The following is a 21,858-nucleotide window of genomic DNA, read 5'->3' as shown; positions in this document are numbered from 1 at the left end:
GGGAATTCTTTTCTCTAAAATAAACATTCAAAATTATTCTTTGATCAGCTACTGACCAGCCAAGACATCCTAAAAAGATCTGATGGGGCTGGGATGCTGGAAACTGCTTAAATCAGGGTTTGTTGGTTGCAAGCAATAGAATTTGACACTGATTACATTAAGTAATATCTATAGATATAGATGATATAGATAGCTATAGATGCAGATGTAGATGTAGATGTAGATGTTGATAGAGATAGAGATAGAGATAGAGATAGAGATAGAGATAGAGATAGAGATAGAGATGAGATAGATACAACACAGACATGGACATGAACATGGACATAGACAAGGGCTATGGAATAACTCACATAAATGAAAGTAAAGCAGTAGAGAGTGGTCAAAATTTCAGAAAAGCCAATATTCAGGGATGCTCTGGAGATCTAGGTAGGAGAACTCAAGGAACAGTCTGTTCAGGGCACTGCCATCAGGATTCATCAGTTCAACCATAACTCTCTGATTATTACATATGATATCCACATTCTAGGAAGCGAGCTTCTTACTAATGTAGCTTGGATTACCCACCTATTTCTTGTTCAGGAAAGTCCTGATGGGCAGTTCCTCCAAGCCTGAAAGCAACAGAGAAAGTATAGTTGATCCTCCAAAGGAAAGAAAGGATGCTGGGCAGGCAGGAGCATTAGGTGTCCTCTAGGGGTCCCATGCTAACCACTATTCCACCCACTCTTCTAAAACCCACCCACCCTCATGGCCTACCTTCAGCCCATTTTCTCCAAGAAGTCTCCTCTGGGTACTCCAACCCATATTGGCCTCTTTCTCTTCTGAATACATACAATACCAGCAGTCATATGCATTCACAAAATTTTTCGAACCTTCACTGTGTGCCAGTTATTCTATAAGATTCTCATTCTTCTCCCAATAATCCTGCTTCTTCTCTCCATGGTGGTTGAGTAGGCCTGACCATGCCTTTGGCTATGTTACTGTCCTCTTACCTGCTCTCAGAACACCTCATATCCTCTCTACAAAACTTATTATACTTGCATTGAATCAATAAATTACTTGATTAGTATTTAAGTTTCTACTTCCCACCTTGAAGATGTGGTGGAATAAAAAGCCCATCACATTAATAGAAGAAAATAAAGTCTTAGATGTACCAGACCCAGAGTTGACCAGATCAGATCATCCAAACATTTACTGGACTGGTTCTACGTTTTTTGGGTTTTTTCTGCATCCAAGTCTGTTCAGATTCCATGAGGTAAAGTCATTTTCTTCTTTATTCCTTGTTAATTACCTCCTTGGGTCAAGAAGTACAATATATATATTCAAGTAATTCTAAGGATAAGTGTCTTTTTACCTCAATAAATATACTAAATTTTTAAGTAAGGAAATAAATGTGAAAGTACCTAGCACTATTTGAGGCACATATGGGTACTCAATAAATGCTTAGTAATCAAGAATCTGCTGAAATTTCTTTCTGGGGACCTCTCAGCTTTTTACATTAGGCACCAAGATAAACTTTTCTCCTTACCCTATTATGGTATAAATATACCAGAAAACAGAGCTCTTTTGAAGCCCTATTCCCTTGCGTAAGGATTTCTGACACGTCAAAATACCATTAAGTAGTTTGAAAGTCAAAACATTTCTTACCACAAGCCCTGGAGAAATAAAACTGCAAACAACTCATTAGAAAAGGTGAGAAAAAGCCATCTTGAGGGCTATCCAAAATATTGTATCACTATTGAAAATTTTCTCTGGGATGTTTTCTCTCTAAATATTGCAAGAAAAAAATTAGTGTTTTCACCCATGGCTATGTCTAAGGCCGTAGGCTCAGGTTTCACACACAGATGCATTGACAAGCTCCCTTCTTTTGAAAAAAGAAAGGAAGACCAGACTGAAGCTTCCTTATTTGCCTCCCTGAGCTGTCTCTCAGAGTGAATGCCATAATTTTAAAACCAAGTCTGTTTTTTTTTCCCACATCCAAAATGTCTTTATTTGCACCCTGGAAATGCTGATGCCAATTGCCTTACAAATCTGGGGATTGGGGGATCTTAATTAATTGTTGTTGACAAGACTGTGGCATTTCTGATAATGATAGGCACCGAGCTTGTCAGCCCCGGGTCTGTTGCCATGGTTACCTGTAAGGTATGACAACAAGTGTAGCGCCTGAATTTAGTGTCGCAGAACACAGAATGACTGCATATCGCTTAGCTAAATGACCCCACATGAAACCTTAGCTGATTATTAGAGAGGAACACTATCTATGTTCCTTCAGGTGACAGGGTTGTCTCTTCTAGATCCAACAGACTATGGTAAAATGATCCCCTTGAAAACTCTTTTTTTTTAAAGATCTCACACATTTATTACTGAACCAACCTACTATTGCAGAGGGGGAAAATCAACAGAGCAAAATCACAAGTCCATTAATTTTCCAATTAAAATGCCCCAATTGTCCAGACAGTAGCATCTTTTCAATCATTTAAAGGTGTAGGCAACCTGGATACAGCATAAATATGTGAGTCATCTCTCACGTGTGATTTCTCCTAGGCCCAGTTTGGTTCTTCTCCAATGTGTACTCTTTGAGTTGTACCTGATTTTATTACCAGTTTTCATCTGAATCCATTGGGGCGTGGGCTGATTCTGCTTTTGTTTCTTGGCCAGAAATCTCTTGATCCTGAAAGTCTGTGGGAAGACATGGTGAAGAAGAAGCGAACGCGCACACCTCGATGGCAGAGAAAGAGCCCCTTGAGAACTCTTAAAAGTAATCTTATTTTGTTGTTTGAACAGTTTAGAAATGCCATGCCACCATGATTGACCAAATGAACGACTTTACAATGCCAGTTGTGGCCACTACCCTGAAATGGCTGGTTTCGTTCCAGCCACCGTAGTCGTGGTGGGAATCAACCTAAGTGTATATTTTATTATCTCAGTGTATATCTTACTAACTTAAATCAATGGAACAAATTGACGAATGTGTTTGAACTATTTATACATGTCGATGTGTTCACAAGTTAAAGATTCTTGGCAATGTTTACTGAGCCCCCTGCCCTCTGTCCCCTTCCATCAAAGGAGAAAGTTGAGAATCAGAAATAAATCTATTTAAGGCTGGCCCCGCTGGTTTCAGAGGCTCACACAGAGCCATTCTCAGCACCTAGGAGGTCCTTTAAGGTAAATAAACACAAGAATCAAATTTCTCCATAGAGAAATAATGTTAACTTTATTATAATATTTACCAAAGAGAGGAAGAATTAAAGTCTTAATGATGAGAGAAATAATGCTCTCCCTATGTAAGACTAGATGGTCCTGTTAAAAAGAAACACACACACAGGTGGCTCAGTAAATGCTGCGCGCACGCGCACACACACACACACACACACACACACACACTGTTGTGAAATACTAGAAGACTGAGGGATAGTGCATCAACCCATCTGTGAAGTGCTAGACATCCTTAACCCACTGCATTTTTCTTTTCTTTTTTTATATATTTTTATTGATTTCAGAGGGAAGGGAGAGAGAGAGAGAGATAGAAACATCAATGCTGAGAGAATCATTGATCAGCTGCCTCTTGCACACCCCACACTGGGGATCATGCCCTTGGCCGGAATCAAACCTGGAACTCTTCAGTCTGCAGGCCGATGCTCTGTCTACTGAGCAAAACCAGCCAGGGCGTCCCCATGATAATTGGAATATAGGAACCTATAAAAAAAATGGGATGCCCAGATTCCCCACAAACCCTGCCCCAGAAATATACAGGAGAAAAACTCTTCCTGGCCAAGAGCTGAATGCTGTTTTTGCTTTGCATCTAGAAAAATAAAGATAATACAAAGGGAGTATTATTCTTTCCCATCTGATACAAATGCTGGTTGGAAGGGGGAGGGGGCGCGTGCACATACACAAACATACTTGCACATCTGCATGGGCATAACACCCTCATAAGCATGAGTATTCCATCATGATTCGGGTTCTGGGATTTAGTGAGTCTAATCTCCCTGTTTCTGTGACCTTTCTCAGCTGCCTGGTATAGCCTGAAAAATTTTAGCCTCATTTCCCTGGTGATTCCATGTCAGAGACAATAATGGAAAGGGAAATCAAAAGCCCTTATTTCATCCGCTGACACTGGCGGGGACAGCGGAGGGCTGGCAGGCTGAGGCTGGCAACCAGCCCCTTTTGTCACAGAGGAAAATTACCAGAACTCTCTGCAGAGTGAGCTAAGAGCAGCCAGCAGGGCTGCCCGGCGCTCTCCTCTCATCTGAGGCTGAACAGACAGAGCTTTGTAAACAAGGGAGAGAGCGAAGCCAGGATTCCACCCTGAAGCAGAGCAGGCCACCTCTGACCAGGTGGTCCTCCCGCCACTCCAGGGACATTGGACAGGAGCATGAAACACCAAAGGGAAAACATTGCAGATGCTTTCTAGAACAGCAGCAGCACTGGGAGTAAACAGAATGGCCCTCACGGCTAGGGTGGGTGTCGGCTTTTTCTAAATACAGCCATGGAAAGGGAAGGCCCCGAGACACCATCGGCTTCTCCAGTCACCTGGCAGACATGAGCCGGTGTCGAGGTGTACATTAGTTGTATTAGTTTTGAGCCTCATGAGGGTAAAGACCCTCTGACTGATTCCCTGCTACATTCCAGCTCCTCACAGAGAAACTGGCTCACAATGTGCTCAAAAGAGATTATGTGAATGGATGAATATTACCTACTTTTCCACCAGAACCAACTGTAATCATTAAAAAAAAGTGGATATGTACATGTGTAGAGGGTGCACATGCACGTGTGTGTGTGTGTGTGTGTGTGTGTGTGTGTGTGTGTGTGTCAGTGTTTCCATTGAATTCCGGTTTGTGAAGTACTAAAGCCCTCAGGAAAACATAATCTTTGTCTATGGGTAGCAAGTTAGATCATGCAAGTAGAATATGGTTTGGTCAAAATGTCTAACTAATTGGAGATTTTGAGTCTAGCAACCACTTAGATAAATCATACATTTGAATACTTTAATATCCCATTCTTATCTTCCCTTTGTGTGTAGGAGCCTGAGCCATTCCTAGGAAAGGCAAACAGGGACAATTACACCAAGATCAGCACTCTGGGGGAGCGGATAGAGAAGCAGGCAACTGTCGGCTGGCAGTTGAAATAGAACTGCTGCCTGTTGGTCCCTGAAATGCAACTGCAGGTATCTTACCATGGTCTTCACCTACTGTCTCCTTGTCAACCCTCAGGCACTTGTTATCTCTCCCTGGTACCTGTGCTCAGAAACACTTCTTCCCACGAGCTGTACTTCTATAGTTAATGCCCCTGTTCTACTGATCACATCTGCTCTGCACATTCTCATTAACCAGTTCTGTCCATCTGCCAGTTTCAGGTGAGGGATTAGTCTCTTTCCTCTCCTCTGCTCTTTCAGAGCTGTGGCCCTGAGTGGAGGGCAATTGGTCTGGATATTCCAGAACAGAAAAGAAGAACCACTCTAAGTCTTTGGCCCCGTTCCAGCAGAATCTGCTGTGGGTGAGGTAGCTTCTGCTTTCAGAGCTAAACATGGTGGCACAACTTCCTGGAAAGGTCGCTGTCAATTATATGGGCAGCCGGGCTCCAGGTGCTCTTGTCTCTACCACGGCTTCTCTTCTTTAAACTAGAAAAATGTTCTTAGAGTTCCTTTTCCTGGCTGTATTCACACAAAAAGGGTAAAAAGGCACAGCACTAAACATTATTCATCTAAACCTGCTTCCCCAGTTTAGGCCAGTCAATAGTGCCACCCACGTGGATGCCCACCCAGTCATTCCATTAGAGGAGCCAACATATTTTCATATGGCTACTGAGCACAGCCAAGGCATTGAACACTGAGTTCTTAGGCAAAATGAGTCGTCAGTGGAAGACAATTAATATCTAGCTCTTGGATTGGAAATAAAGGAAGCCTGAATGGGCCCCATAGGCCTTTTGGGGTTGCAAAGGTTATGTTTTCCAGTGAACTGCAGCTAAATAGGCTGAAAGGGAAGGTTTCTAAGTGCTGGAAGAGAGTATAGAAAGGAAAACAAACAGAACAGAGAGACAGCTGGAGTGTGGAAGTCCGAGTTGCTTCTGAACTTTCTCCAGGGAGACCTCACATGTTCTCTTCTCTTCTCTCAGAAGCAGGGATAGATGGACATTGCTCTGTCACACGTTCAGACTGGGAACTCCAGCACGCTTTCTGAAAATCCATGGGCGTTGTTCTCTCTGGCCCTGAACTTGATATACTGATATAAAGAGGTACAGCCTTGTTTTTACTTCCCTCTTGTCTCTAATTCCCTCTCCACACGTTAATCTCTTCTAATTTCCTCCCTCTCTGTGTCCTACATAGCTCTGTCCTTAGTCTCTATCCCATTCTCACCAAAGTAAATGGGAAAAGAATTCTCAGGAGGGGGGAAAAAAGTATAACTTTCTCATCACAAAAATAAACTTTTAGTGTTTATCCTTAGAGAGTTTAAATAACATGTGTTTTCACTCTGTGCATAGCTATTAAACACCAACTCTGTACCCAGCTCTGTGAGGAAGATATCAAGGTGAATAGAGTACAAATCCTGCTACTCTAGGACTCTCAGTATTAAAATAATTTCTATATGTGCCTTAAGGTTTTTATACAAAGAGGAACAAGGCATTGTGGTAATTCAGTGAAATAAACTTTTTAATTGTACCCAGAGATATTGCAGAAAGCTTTTTGGAAGGGGCAATATTTGAGCTGGCTCTTAAGGAATGAATACTAATTCTCTATGCAATCAAAAAAAAAAAAAGAAAGAGCTATCAGAATCAAGAAAAATCATCTTAAAACATGAGAAGATGAAAATAAATTTCATATTCAGGAGATTGTATTCAACAGCAACATTAGAGATGAAATCCCACAAGTAGGTAGGAGCCAGGGCGAGAAGGGGCTTGTGCACTGTGGTTAGAGGTTTGGACATTGTCTCATGGAAATTAGAGAAATTTGAGTATTTTAAGCTACAAAGAATCATGATCACATTTGCATATTCAAAAGATCTCTCTGGCTATATGGTGCTGGGACAACCCAGCCAGGGCTAGAGAGAGGCAGGAAAGCTAGTCAGGAGGTACTGAGGAGTCCCAGTCAGAGATGATGAGGGTCTGGAGTAAAGCAGTGCCATGGTTTTGGAGAAGAAGGCTTCATGTTACTTGTCCTTCAGTTCTCACGGCAACATTTTTTTCCATATATTGTAATGTGGAATCAGACCAGAGACTATCTGCATCCTCAGTCAAGAATTGTGTGTTTTCTTTGCTTATCTTTATTCAAAATTATCTTGTCCTGAGCCTAAACTAAGCTCTTCCACACAAAATCAGTATTGGTGGTGGCGGTGGATTATCATTGATGATGATGATGATGATGATGATGATGATGATGATGACGACGACAACCCATGTAGAATGTGAAATTAAACTTCACGCTATCCTGAATTAAGATTTCCACAAAAGGTTTGAGGCTGTATCTTCAAAGAGAAAGTTACCATTATTGGTTGAGGCCATTGTTGCTTTCAACCAGGACACCCTCAGGCACTGAAGAATCAAAGAACAAAAATAGCTACTGATTAATGATTCTGGAACTTAAGTATAGAATGAGAGGCCTTGTTATATGCATTCTTGTTGATATTGACTCTTCTCTTTGCTGCTCTAACCACACCCCCAAAATCTTCTCCTACCCTGCCCCTTCACACCAAACTTTCACCAAATTTCCCATATCTCTTGCCTTTGTACATGCTGTTCTACTTAACTAGGCGCTTTTCCCTCCACCCAGTCTGCCTGGGAAACAACTCCTTTCTCAGTTTTCAGCTCCAAGGTCATCACTGCCTCTTCCCAACCTTCTCTTATCCTTGAGTGGACTTGGTTGTTTAGTACTTCATGTGCCCATGACACTGTGCTCAAAACTGTTATAGTCCTTAGATACCACATTGAAAGAAAAAAAAACTGGCTGAGAGAATGAACAAATTAATGAGAAACTATAATCATTGGAAGATAGCAATACAACCAACAGTGAAATACAGATTAAAAATTAATATGATCCAGCCCTAAATGGTTTGGCTCAGTGAATAGAGCATCAGCCTATGAACCAAAGGGTCCCGGGTTTAATTCTGGTTAAGGGCACTACCTTGGTTGCAGGTTCCTCCCTGGCCCAGGCCCTGGTTAGGGCTCGTGCAGGAGGTTACCCTCAATGTGTTCCTCTCACATTGATGTTTCTCTCTGTCTTTCCCTCTCCTTCCACTCTTCCTAAAAATCAATGAAGCCGGAACCGGTTTGGCTCAGTGGATAGAGCGTCGGCCTGCGGACTGAAGGGTCCCAGGTTCGATTCCGGTCGGGGGCGTGTACCTGGGTTGCGGGCACATCCCCAGCGGGACATGTGCAGGAGGCAGCTGATCGATGTTTCTCTCTCATCGATGTTTCTAACTCTCTATCTCTCTCCCTTCCTCTCTGTAAAAAATCAATAAAATATATTTTAAAAAAAAATCAATGGAAAAATATCCTTGGGTGAGGATTAACAACAACAAAATAATTTTTTATGTGATCCAGTAATAACCAATGATTAAGAACCAGGAAAAAATGGCATATATATGTAGATTTTTCTAGAGAGAGGGTCAGTAGCGTATCAGATTCTCAAAGAGGTCTGAGGAACAAAGTGTGTAGAAAGATACTTGTTATACACAAAGTGAAAAAGAATTAACATAAAACATTCTGAAAGAAGTAAAATACTCCAGTGTCTTTCTGTTGAGTCTTAATCATGTTTATGTAATTGATTCAACAATGAACAGAAAATTATAAATGTAAATACATCAATTAAAAGGCAGTTTTTAACTCAAAGAGGGATAATAAAGAGTGATCCAAAGAATTCTGGTCTCAAATCAGACAAAGCTTTAGAAAATATGCAAAATCCAATAGGATATAATTTTAGGTATCTTTACCTAAAGATAGGATGTGTGTTGTATGGTCCTAAGAATATAAAAAGATATAAGGGTTTTAAAGTGTATGAAGTTACATTTCTTAAGATCCTATCAAATTCAAAGATTTAGACATAGAAGGGAAACGTCAAGTACATACCAAAAGAGCTTATCAGCTTAGTGAGAGCCATGAGCTTTTCCCAGAAAACAAAAAAATTAGGTAACATGTATAACTTGCATTCACGGAAGTTGACTAAGGGAACGTTCCCCTCATAAGTCAAGGAATCATTGACATTACAACATAAATAAGGTTAGCACATACCCTCAAGTTCTCAAAAAAGAATCCAGATACCCTCCTGGCCTACGGCTCTTCTAGTAATAATACAAATTGCAATAAAGCTTCACATGCCAAGGTCTTTCCACTTGTCCTCACATGGTCTGCAGGGTCAGGGACTGAGGGTTCATCCAGAGTCAAAAGAACTTTTTATCATGTATTCCTAAAACTTAAAAATGGGGGCAGGGGAAACTGACTTTTAAAAAAAAAATGCGTATCAGAATCATTTTTCAGAAATATATTTTACTTGCACTTACTGGGACTGCCTTTGCTTTCAAAAATGCATATTTGAGTCCCTTTTTAGATGTTTACTGTAACTCCCACATATATACATATGAATCTTTAAAATAAAATAAAAAGACTGAAGCAAAATAAGATGATCTTGGCCACAGGAAGTATGTAACAGCCATTTCAGGACCTCCCAGCGAGAGTCAATCTCTGTATTTCTGGAGAAGAAAGCGTGGGAGCCTGAAACACCACACCAAACCAGAACAGCTGAACCCCTGGCCTTCCTTTCCGCCCAATATTCTGGATGGGTTCCCTCCTCCCTGTCAGATCATCGTATAGGTTCTTGCTATTCAAAATGTGGTCCCCAGACCAGAAGCAGCAGCAGCACCTACTTGTGAGAGAAATTCAGAGTCTCAGGCCCCACCTGAGACCTACATGGTCATAATCTGTATTTTCCTAAGACTTGCAGGAGATTCCTGTGCACGTGAAGGTTTAAGGGATCCTGGTGTTGCATATGCTGCCTATCCTGCCATGGGCACCTGGAGGAAAGGAGAAGGGGAAGGCACTCACATGTCTACTTCACAGATAGAGGAAGGCAGGACAGAGCTCTGGGTTCTTACCTGGTGGGGCAAAATGAGATTTGGACGATGGTGACAGCATGCCTCTCTAAGATGGACTGGGAGTTAGCAAACTTGAGTGATTTTTTTAATGTAATTAAGTCTCCCTCTACTTTTATTTTGACTACCAGCTAACATTTTTTTGACCACTTACAGTATGCCATGGACTGTGTTAAGCTATTCATGTGTACTATCCCGAATAACCCTCTCAATGATCTATGAGTAGCTTCTACTGTTACCCCCATTTTGCAGAGGAGGAAGATGAGGCTCAGAGCCAGTAAGTAACGTGCTCCAAGTCACACAGCTAGTAATCCACGGTTCCCTTCAGGCAGTCACCCCAGAGCTCTCACTCTTTCTCTCAACACCATTATCACTGCTCCTACCTGGGGTAAGGGTGGGCTGCAGGGCAATGAGCAGAACCTGTATACACATCCATATTCAGATGCTCGAGCTGCAGGCTGGCCAAAGAAGGCAACAAGGAAAGTTCAAGGTTGCAGAGAGTCAGAGGCACATATTTGCTTCAAAAGAGAAGGTCATCACACCATGGGGAGGGGCCTTCCTCTGGCCACTCAGAAAGAGCTCCCAAGCTGCGATACATGGTGGCCAGAGCCCTGTGGAAAGGCTGCTGGGGAAAGCATTTTGCTGAAAGAGCGAAAATCAAAACTGATGCCCTCCTTGAATGAAGCGCTCAGAGCTACTGGGAGTCCCCCGAAGATGCATGACTGAGATGAGTGTTTCTCCACCTCTGCTCTTCTCCCTGAAGAGGCGATTAGGAAGGTCACGTTATAAAGAGAGCAGGTGGAGAGAGAGGAAGCAGTGGGGACAGTGGCGGCTGGCGGGAGCACTGTACAAGGGTGGCTGGGAAGACGGCAACTAGCAGGAGACAGGGGCAGACGTCCAGAGGAAGTGGTTTTCATTAAGGCTTGCTAAGAGCAACAAAGGTTCTGGGAAAACTCAGGACGCCGTGGGAAGGTGAGTGACCCAGAACTTACAATATGTGCTTCTGGAGATCAGAAGATGTCTACTGACTGTGGCATTTTAAAACCCGAGTCCCAGTAGATACACAAGGCTTCAAAGTCTTCAAAATCTTCCTGTTAGTCAAAATTCAGACTGATTCCTTTGAAGGCCACCTGGTCATGCTCTCAAGGCTCCTTTGCTCTCCTGGATTTCAAAGTACTGATGCCAGGTTTCCAAACAGGCCAGTCTACCTCCAAGGATCAGAGGGAAATGCAAGAGCGGGACAAGATGAAAAGCACAGCTGGTCTGTGGTAAAGGGAGTTGTTTGTGGAAGGCACCGGGGCTACGTCAGTTCTGCCGGCTCTTGTGCGAAAATCAAAGGGATTATACCCAGGGCAGGAGGCTGACGTGCCCTCACTGCAGAAGCAGGACTTGAGAAGATGAGTTTTCAGAAGTTCCGTCTGAGATCCCGGGGCACAAAGATGTCGGTGGTGCGGCCAATGGGAGAAAGCGAGCTGGTAATGTTGCTTTCTTTAATCTGAGCCTTTCGTTTTATTTTATATGGGAAATTCACTTTACCCTGGCAACAAAGAGATTCATTTTTTTCAGTCTCTTAAATTAATGTTTGAGCCATAGACCAGAAATAAAAACATGCTTCATTCAAGAAACAACCACAGATTTGTCTTGGATTGTCTTGTCTTGTTTTCTGTTGTTTATTTTGTTTTTTGTGGTCCCCATTTCTGAATCTTTTTTTCAGGCATCTTGTATTTGTAATCTGTGTAGGAAAAGGTGAAGGCAGCCCAGTGCTGCAGATGAAGCTGAGACAAGGTTCTTTCCCTGCAGGGAGAGTGTGTTCCACTCACTCTGTGAACAATGGCTTAGCAGACCTGAGTGACAAAGGAGGGGGTAATTGATGCCAAAATTTACAGCTTTTTATAATGTCTACCCACTAGCTGATTTTTGAAGTTATAGGTGTTCTTAATTCATTTGTTTTTTAATTTTCACATTACATTAAGAGTGATTAACATGCAACCTTTACACTATACAGTACAGTATTCTCTGTCTTTGTATTCACCTTTATAAAGTGAGTTTTAGACTTTTGTATGCCTGTGTCCAAACTCATCAAGTTGCACACATTAAATCTGTGCAATCTTTGTATGTCAATAAAGCTGTTAAAAATAGCTAGTATTTTTTAAGAGGGGTAGCGGGGTCTCAGGCTACTTCATCACAAAGGGAGGAAGGTGGGGAGAGTCTTTGTGCAGGAGAGGCAGGGGCTATCTTCCTCACTACTCCAGGTGGAATCCAGAATGCTCTTCAGACTGCATTTGAGAAAGGGGCTAGACCTGGGTTGGGGTTTGTCCCAGAAGCCTTTGAGCATAGTAGAAGCTGAAACAGAGCCTCCCTAGTGAGAACAACATCTCCTGGGACTAGCTTCATAGATGGGGAGGAGCAGCCGCCAGCAGGATACAAGCATTGCAGTGGCTGGAGAGGTCAGTTGGGTCAGGCTGCCTACAGAGCCTTCACAGCATGACTGAGATGGAGACAAGGCTGCTAGGAGCTACAAATTAAGCTGCTTGTGAAACAAATAACCTTCCAACCATCTCAAATCAAGTCATTAAAAGCAATCATGCTATTCTACTTAAACATAGCATTTGCTACTAAATTCTTCTTTCTGCACGATCACAAAATGGTGTATTGTTTTCCATTTTAGGCCTGAAATCTTAGGTGGTGTTTTTGGAGAATTCAGTGGAATCCAAGGGAGAGACCCTAACTACAGAGACTTGGACACATAATGGGGTGAGATTTGTTGACCAGGAACCACTACCAAGGAAGAACCTTAGGGGTAAAACTAAGATCTTACTGGGGTCATGAGATGGGTGTCCACCATGGTTTTCTCACTCATTGAAATGAGACCTTCCCCTAGTCACAAACTCTCCCAGGAGTACCAGCGACTCATCTGTTAAACATCCCCCAAGCACATCTTGAGCCCTAAACATTCTCCATGTTCATCAAACTGAGATGGTTGTTATAAAGAACCTACCTTAGCACCAGAAAATTTCCAAAACCCTTCCACAAGAACGTGGTTGTCCATTTCCTATTGCTTCATTCTAAAAACTATCTCAATGGTAGAAAGCAATGGATTCAGTGATACTCTTAATACATATCTATTTACTGGTTAGAAGAGCATCGATGCCCATCAGAAAAGTAGCGGTAAATACATTTGCAAGATGCAATATTCACAAGTCTAATGCTCAATGCACAAACTGATCATTTGTTCCTCACAGGAATTTATATTTCCCAGGACCACAAGGACCCCTCTCTGCTCAAAATGTGCCTTGTCAGTCTAGGTGCCCAAAGGTTAAACCACATTGCACCAAATACTGTGGCTCTGGAAACGGTGCTGTGGACACGGTCCCCCTCCAGGGAAACCACCTCCCCCAACTTAAAGTACCACTGGACTCAAAAGAGCCGTGTCTGGAAATAATCCTGGCTGTATTTTAACCCGCAATGGTCCATCATTGCCTGAGATCATCTTAAAATTCTCAAAATATCTTTGAATTCCCAAGCCATTATAGTCAGCAAATTTGGTGTTATTTATATTTTTTATCTCAGTGCAACTGCACATTCTGGAATTCCCCTCATGCCCTCTACTGCAGGCCTCATGCTCTGCCATCAATGGAGGATAGCCGAAGTGGCTTCTGGGATTTTTTATTATAGCTACAGCTATAGCTTGGCTGGACAATAAGAGGACAGACTGGTTATTTAGGAAAAGTATCTAAATGTTTATTAATAGTACAATGGACCAGAGAGAACAACAAATGCAAACATCCCGAGGCAGGAAGGGCTGTAGAAAAAGGTCAGAGAGGATAGGGATCCAAGAGGGAGAGAAAATGGTGCAAGACCTGGCTGAAGTCATAGGCAATACTTGAAGAGCATTTTGGTGATTCTGGATTTTATTTACAAAGCAATAGGACCCTCATATCCAAAATATGTATTAAAGAAAAATTCCTACAACTCAAATAGAAATAAACAACGCAATGAAAAAGCAGGTAAAAGGTGTGAACAGGCATGCCACAAAGGAGATCAAAATGGCCAAGAAATATTATGAGTGTTCCACACCATTAGTCATCTGAGAGATGCAGGTTAAAGCAAATGAAACATCACTACATAGCCACCAGAATGGCTAAAATTAAAATGTGACAGTACTTAGTGTTGGCGAGAATAAGAGGTACCTGGAATATTCTTACACTCCTGGAGAGTGTGTAAATATTTGTACAATCACTTTGGGGAAATGTGTGGTGATACCTACAAAAGCTAAACATATGTGTCGTCCATGACTCACCCCTGGCACATGCCCAAGGATTTTTATGTCCACCGGAAGAATGTTCATGGCAGCTCCATTTGGAACAGGCCCAAACGGAGACAAGCCTAAGTCTCCATCAACAGTAGAATCACTAAATGCATTTTGAAATATCATAACAGAATTCTACACTTCAATGAAAAAGAACAAGCTACTCATGCAGACCACATGAATAAATCTCACAGACATAATGTTGAGTGAAAGAAATTAAACATAAAAAAAAGAGTATATACTGTATGATTCCACTCACATGAAGTTTAAAACTAGACAAAGGTAATCTATGGTGATAGAGGTGAGCAGTTTGGATGAGAGGGTCGTGCAGGAGCTTTCTTCATGGCTGGAAAGTTCTTCCATCGGTCTCAGTGGCAGTTACATGGGTGTACACACACGTAAGTAAAATTCATCAGACTGCATGTTAAGAGGTATGCACTTTCATGCAAGTAAGTTGTGCCTTAGTTTCTACAAATGAGGGGGAGAGCAATGGAGGATAAATCCAGGGAAATTGCTGGAAGAGACGGGTGGGTTCAGGGACAGAGGCAGAGAGTCAGGAGCAAGTCCCGAGGACCCAGCACTGAAGGGTGGGTGGGAGGTGTGAGGCAACCAGTAAAGAATGCTGAGAAATCGGAGGAAAGCAGCAAGGGGAGGGGCAGGAGGCGGCTAAGAGTAGTCCTTACTGATGAGCTAAAGAAGGATGGAAATGGGTGATGGGGGAGAAAGACCCTCCGGCCTCATTTGTAGACATAACATACACAGAAAAGTCATAACTTGTTATGAGGTTTAGAAGTTATTTGGGTGACGCATAGATACAGAGAACAGAGTGACAGTTGTCAGAGGGTGGGGATTGGGGGCAGGGCAAAAAAGGTAAATGTATTAAGCAGCACAAATTGGTAGTTACCTAAAGGTCATGGAGCTGTAGATTACATAGGGAATATCATCAATAATATCGTGATAGTTATGTATGGGGCCAGGAGGGTGCTTGAAGCATTAGGACCACTTTGTAAAGTACATGATTTCCTAACCACTTTGCTGTACACCTGAAACTAATCAGAATAATATTGAATATAAACTGTAATTGAAAAAAATTTTTAATACATTTAAAAAAAAAATAAGTTACCTGGATGATTTAAAAACTTACTGGAGAAGCCATTCAGGTGCCATCGTTAGAATCCAGGCCCTACAGAAATGGCCACAAGATGGCCTGGTTCCCCAGGAGAAGGCATGCTGCCACGCTGGCCCAGACGTCCAAGTGACCTTCAGGGACACCCAGCCAAATGCAGGGAAGAAGGGACCTGGATGAAGAATAAGCTATACTGATAAACGACTTCAGTTTTTCAACTCAATGTCACTCACAGGAAAGCATTAGAATCAGGTTGGGATTAGGGTCATAGGGTATCAACACGTACTGAAGGTGACTTTGCAGAATGAAGGACTTCTGTGATGCACCTGAAGGACACGCCTTGGGTGCAAATACCATTTCCTTCTCTTGATTTTTAAAGCACTTTGGTGGAAAGCTTTCTTAAGACATCATTCATATGCTTTCCTGTTTTGTGTTCATTTATATATATTTTTTCCTCTTCATATTAGACTGTTAATTCCCTGAAGACAGAAACTGAGTCTTTTCACCTTGTATCTCCCCACTCCCCCGAGGCTGCACCCTGGGCCTCACTGGCCTTGGATGCAGCAGATGTGGGACACATGAGCATTTCCAATGTGAAGACGGACCCTGGAGGGTGAGTCCCCCTTGCAGGCATCCAGCTATACTGAATTGCACCACCTTGGGCCTGAGTCATTGCTGTTTCTCTGAAAGAAGTAAAAATACATTGTTTAAAATTCAAGAAGGCATTTCAGAGAAACACAGATGGCCTTGTGGCAACATAAATAGCAGGCAGGAGAATGGAGACTGCGTTCTAAAGGAAAAAGACAAGGTCACCTTGCCCTCCAGTCTCATTAGTGGAAGTAACACTTACAGGAAAGTAACATGTTTTTAAAGATGCTTGGGAGTTTCCTAGGTGATCATGAAATTGCTGGTGGCACTATGAGTTTTTCAAAATGCACAGAGCATGCCCTCTGAGATCAACTCAACTGGCAATTAGGACAAAACAGGGTCATGGAGCTTTTCTTCCCTTCTTTGGCTGCTAATTAGGAGATCCGTGACTTATTGGGGGGTTTTATGTTACCTAATGGGCTAAAACTCTTGATGGTGGTGACTAATAATATTGGTGTATTTGAATTTAATCTTCAACTTGATTTCCTAGGGTGATTAGATGATGCTCAGAGAGACTGGTCATGTTATACTTTGATAGATTCTTTATATGGTATATGGTAAATGCAGTAAAGCAAGAGGAATAAATAATTTTACGCTCATGCATTCTCCCTGCCCCCCACGTCTGTCAGCAGGCCTGTTGAGGTCAGCAGTCTTCACACACAAATGGGTGTTCCCAGGAGGATGCGCAGGAGTCCACATTGGCCAGTTTGCCTGTGGACCTAATGCCTTTACTGTACAGAGTTCATGTCAAAAGCTCATAAAGAGTAGTGTAGCCCAGCCAGCATGGCTCATTGATTGAGTGTTGACCTAAGAACCAGGCTGTAAGGGTTTGATTCCCAATCAGGGCACATCCCTGGGGTTGCAGGCTCAATCCCCAGTCAATAAAAAAATATCCGCGGGGGGGGGGGCAGGTAACGTGGGGATAGGACACATATGTAATAACTTAATCAATAAAAAAATTTATATATATACATATATATATATATATATCTTTTTTAAAAAGAGTAGTGTATCAAAGATGTTTTAAAAACATGAACCCAGAATCAAGTCAAGTAGACCTGGTTTGCTCCTAGCTCTGTCCCTCACCAGCCTCAAGAAAGCTTCTTAACCCCTCTGAGCCTCAGTTTTACTCATAAGTAGAATGGCAATAATGATGGTACCACCCTGTGATTATTTTCAGAATTAAATGAAATAGGACATGTAAAAAACTTAGTGGATTGCTTAATTCCTGATAAATGCTTACAGAACTATTATCATTATTTTATTAATCTCTGAATGTCTTATAACTTAATCATTCTTTACAAGATCTGATCCACTTTGCAATCATTACTCCATCCAGGTAGAGAAGAAGAGATCCCTGCTGGTGGAGGAAAATCACAAGCAAGGTAGTCATATGTACAGAATTCTACCTTCATGCTTAGAAGACAACTCTTTGATCAAGGTTAGTTATGACCTCACAGGGAGCCTTTAGGAATCTACAGAGGTGACACTGCTAAAATATTACACATCGTTGTATGTTTATGGTTCCAATGTAAACCAAGATCTTTGAAGAGTGGTCCTCTATCAGTCTTGTTCTTTCTACTGCCAGTGGAGAAGGATACCTTGGCTGAGATGTTGCCATAAAAATATAGATGGCAAGAACAAGCTAGTCAAGGAATACCCTGAGAGCTGAGTGGAACTTACAGAGTTTGCACTATTGTTCATAAAAGGGAGATGGTTGGACAGTGGCCATTCATTGGGAAACTCTTGGCTTTTCCCATGGCTGATAAATGGAGATTTTCAACCTTGTTTACCAAGGACACTCTGAAGAGGACACTATGAGAGATGGGCATTTCTTTGAGGCTGATTGACCTCAAAAGAGAGAAGGCATGAAGTCACTTCACGTCAGGTAGGTGACAAATACACATCAATATATATAAACCAGAGGCCTGGTGCATGAAATTCGTGCACAGGTGGGATCCCTAGGCCTGGCCAGCCAGCGATCAGGGCCAATCAGGTTCCCCACCTCTGCACCTCCTCCTTCCCTCACCACTTGCAGGCCACCACCACATAGTTCCCCACCTCCCTGCCTCCCCACCTCCCTCCTTCCCTCACTGCCCACACTCTGCCACCTCACGGTTCTCTGCCTCCCCACCTCCTCCTTCCCTCGCCACCCGCACGCCACCACTATGTGGTTCTCCACCTCCCCACCCCATCCCCCACTCCTTCTCTTGCTGCCCACATCAGCTGCCACCCACTCCCGGCTCCCCATCCCAGCCTGGGGCCTGGCCAATCGGGTAATCAGGACCTGCCATCTGGGTGGAGGGACCAGGATGTTGTCCAGCAGGCCTCAATTGGATGATCAGGGCCTGTTAGCTGCGGGGGAGGGATAGGAGGAGGGACCCAGGAAGTTGGCTACCAGCCCCAAGGAGGGAGCTGGCCCTCGCCTCCCTCCCCCTGCCCCCGCTGGAAAAGGAGCTGCGTCCAATGCCACCCACCTTTGGTTCCCCATCCCAGCCCAGGAGCCCGGCCCTGATTAGGGCCTGCCAGCCTGGGGGAGGAACTGGGAGGTTGGCCTGCAGGTTCTATCAGTGACTGGGGCCTGCAGGCTGGGGGCAGCTCCTGCATTGAGTGTCTTCCCCCTGGTGGTCAGTGTGCATCATAGTGACTGGTCGTTCTGGTCGTTCCATTGTAATGGTCGCTTAGGCTTTTGTACCTATAGATACCTTTGGCTAGCAAGTCTCCGTGACAGGTCTGACCTGGGCACCAGGGTCATTGGACCAAAGTGCAAACAGAGGGTAGTGTTTATGGCCAAGATGAAGTGGAAGAATTAAAAAGAGGAAGGAAACAGTTTGCAATGTGCTCAACAGAAGTCTTCTTAAAATAAAAATCAAAAAATTATTTTTCTCAGCTCTATGTCTGCTCTTATCTTCTCTCTATTTAAATATCAAGTTGTTAACATTTTTGAAATGGGGAAGTCAGCTTCACTAATTTACAGAACTTCTTCCTGTCTAGACCTACAACTCCTTAATTTCTAATAAAAGTGAATAAATAATACCCCAAATGTCAGTGCGAAGTCCAGGACTGGTCAGAATCATCTGGGGCCCGTTTACATATGACACAGGGACTGACCTAGAATCTCCAGGGGTAGGCCCCATTAGTTAAGCACCCCTGATGACTTGTGATGGTGACCAACTTTGGGAACCCCTGAAATAGGCCATACCCATGCTCAGCTTTATAAAGTCTGCACTTGAATGTCACTAATGGTCCTCATTGATGGCCCTCCTTAAACTACCCATTGGAAAGCTTACCCAGTAAGTTCCAAGAAGATAACATGATGCCAATAGCCTCTACTGGATAAGTCTACTTATCCAGGACTTTTCTTTTCTCCTTCCAAAGTCCTAACACTTTCCACTTAAATTAGCCTTTTCCTTGAGCCATGTCTGAACTTGCCCTGTGTCGAAGTGGGATCCAATTACCGCTTCACACCCTGAAGATGTTTTCAGTTGAGTCTTGTAAATGCCGCATCAGTTTGCCTTCTGAACATATTGGCTAAATGTCCAAAATAATAATTACTCCAATAGGGACTTGGTAAAATTCTTAATGAGTCCATGAAGTGAGTATCTGCTTTAAAAAAAAAAAAAGGCATTACATTTCAAGTGTGTGTGTGTGTGTGTGTGTGTTGCAGGGGAGGAATTAATCTTGTAATCCAATGGGAAGTAAACAATCTGACCTTGTATCTAGAAACTGGAAGACAAGTTTCTCCTTTATCATTTGGGGGAAAAATGCCAGGAGTGAGGAGGCAGGAAAGGTGATGAGGGTGAGAGAGTAGTGTTGTGGGTTTTTTTTATTAATAATAGTTTTTAAATGGTATAACATGTATAACAGGCCTAATCAACCATAAATCATATTTCAGAGAAAAAATCCTTTAACCTTCCGTCTTCCTTTGTGGGGAAGAAAGATGTCATGGAAACCATGTCTGTGCCTAAAGCGAGTGACAATGAAAACAACTGTTTCCATGACTCCACAAGGAGATGTCAGCCTCTACACAGAGACAAGTGTTGAGCATCAAGAATTCTCCCCTGGCTTAGATGCCTTTGTTCACTCTGCCCCAGTTACTCTCCGTCAATAGTCTATCCTCTCACATTCTCCTTCCAGGTTGACTTGAAGTTGTAAAGCCAAGTTCAAATCTGACAGCTTCTCCAGAAGCTTCCTCTCCCCTCAGTTAAAAGAGATTTCCTACCCCTGAAAGTTAGCTCCCCAGACCTTGCATTAGAGCTGTAGCTCTCAATTGGGATGATTTTGTCCATCAGGGGACTTGTGGCCATTTCTGGAGAAGACATTGTGAATTGTTTGCACTGGGAGGGCGCTGCTGGCATCTAGTGGGTGGAGGCCAGGGGTGCTGGGAAGCATGCTACAGTGCACAGGACATTCCCCACAGCAAGGGATTATCAGCCCCAAACATCTGCAGTGCTAAGATTGAGAAATCTTACTTGAGAGTGATTTGTGTGCTGGCTCTGAGGCAGCCAGTGACACAGCTGAGCTCTCCCTCCTCCTTGGCCTTTTCCCTCCTTGGCTCCCAGGACACCACACTCACTGAGCTTCCTCCGACCTCACTGGTCCAACCTCTTGTCGCCTCTGCTCAATCACCACCACCCTCAGTTCCCAACTTCTAAACATTGAGTGTACCTGAGTTCAGTCATTGGACTTCATTCCTCTACCCATTCTCACTCCAGTCTATCACTTTAAATATCTATAGACCCACTGGACCCCTTCCCTGAATCTAGATCTCAGCCCAGACCCTTCCCCTAAATTCCAGGTTCATAGATGTTAAACATCTCTCCCTTGGACGTCTCCAGGGCTTCTCAAACTCAGCATACCCAAAACTGAACTCCTGGTCTTTCCCCAAAAACATGCTCCTTCAATTCATCTCAGTGAATGGCAATTCCACCTGCCCAGTTGTGCATGGACATAACTTTGCAGGCATCCTTGAGACCTTTCTTTCTCTCTAGCACTCATTCAATCCACCATCAAGTCCTATTGACTCAAAACATATCCAAAATCTGACCACTTCTCTCCACTTGCACTATGACCTCCTTGGCCAAGCCACCACCATCTCTTCACCTTGAGCATTGCAATCGTCCCTGACTGGTCTCCCTGCTTTACCTCTCTCCCCTTCACAATACAGGAGCCAGAGTGATCCTTTTAAACTGTAAGTCACCATACTATTGTCTGGATCTACGAGTTTTTCTGTTTGTTCATTTGTTGCTTTCAGTTTTATATCCCACACACGAGTAAAATCATATTATTCTTATTTCTGACTTATTTCGCTTAGCATGATATTCTCAAGATCCATCCATACTGTCGCAAATGGCAGTATTTCATCTTTTCTTATGGCTGAGGAATATTCTATTGTATATATGTACCACATCTTCTTCATCCAATCATTTATCAAAGGACATTTTGGCTGTTTCCATGTCTTGGTCACTATAAATAATGCTACAATGAGCATAGGGGTGCATCTATCATAGGGATATGAATAACTGTTTTCTAGTTTTGGGGTATATACCCATAAGACAGTTTGCTGGGTCATATGATAACTTGATTCTTAATTTTTTGAGGAGCCTCCATACCGTTTTCCATAGAGGCTAGGGAGCTGGAGGTAGCAAAGGGTAAAGGGGTCAAATATACAGTGAAAGAAGATTTGACTTGGCCCTCAC

Source organism: Myotis davidii, unplaced genomic scaffold (genome assembly GCF_000327345.1).
Source record: "Myotis davidii unplaced genomic scaffold, ASM32734v1 scaffold575, whole genome shotgun sequence".
NCBI lineage: Eukaryota > Metazoa > Chordata > Mammalia > Chiroptera > Vespertilionidae > Myotis > Myotis davidii.
Note: the sequence above shows the minus strand (reverse complement) of the source record.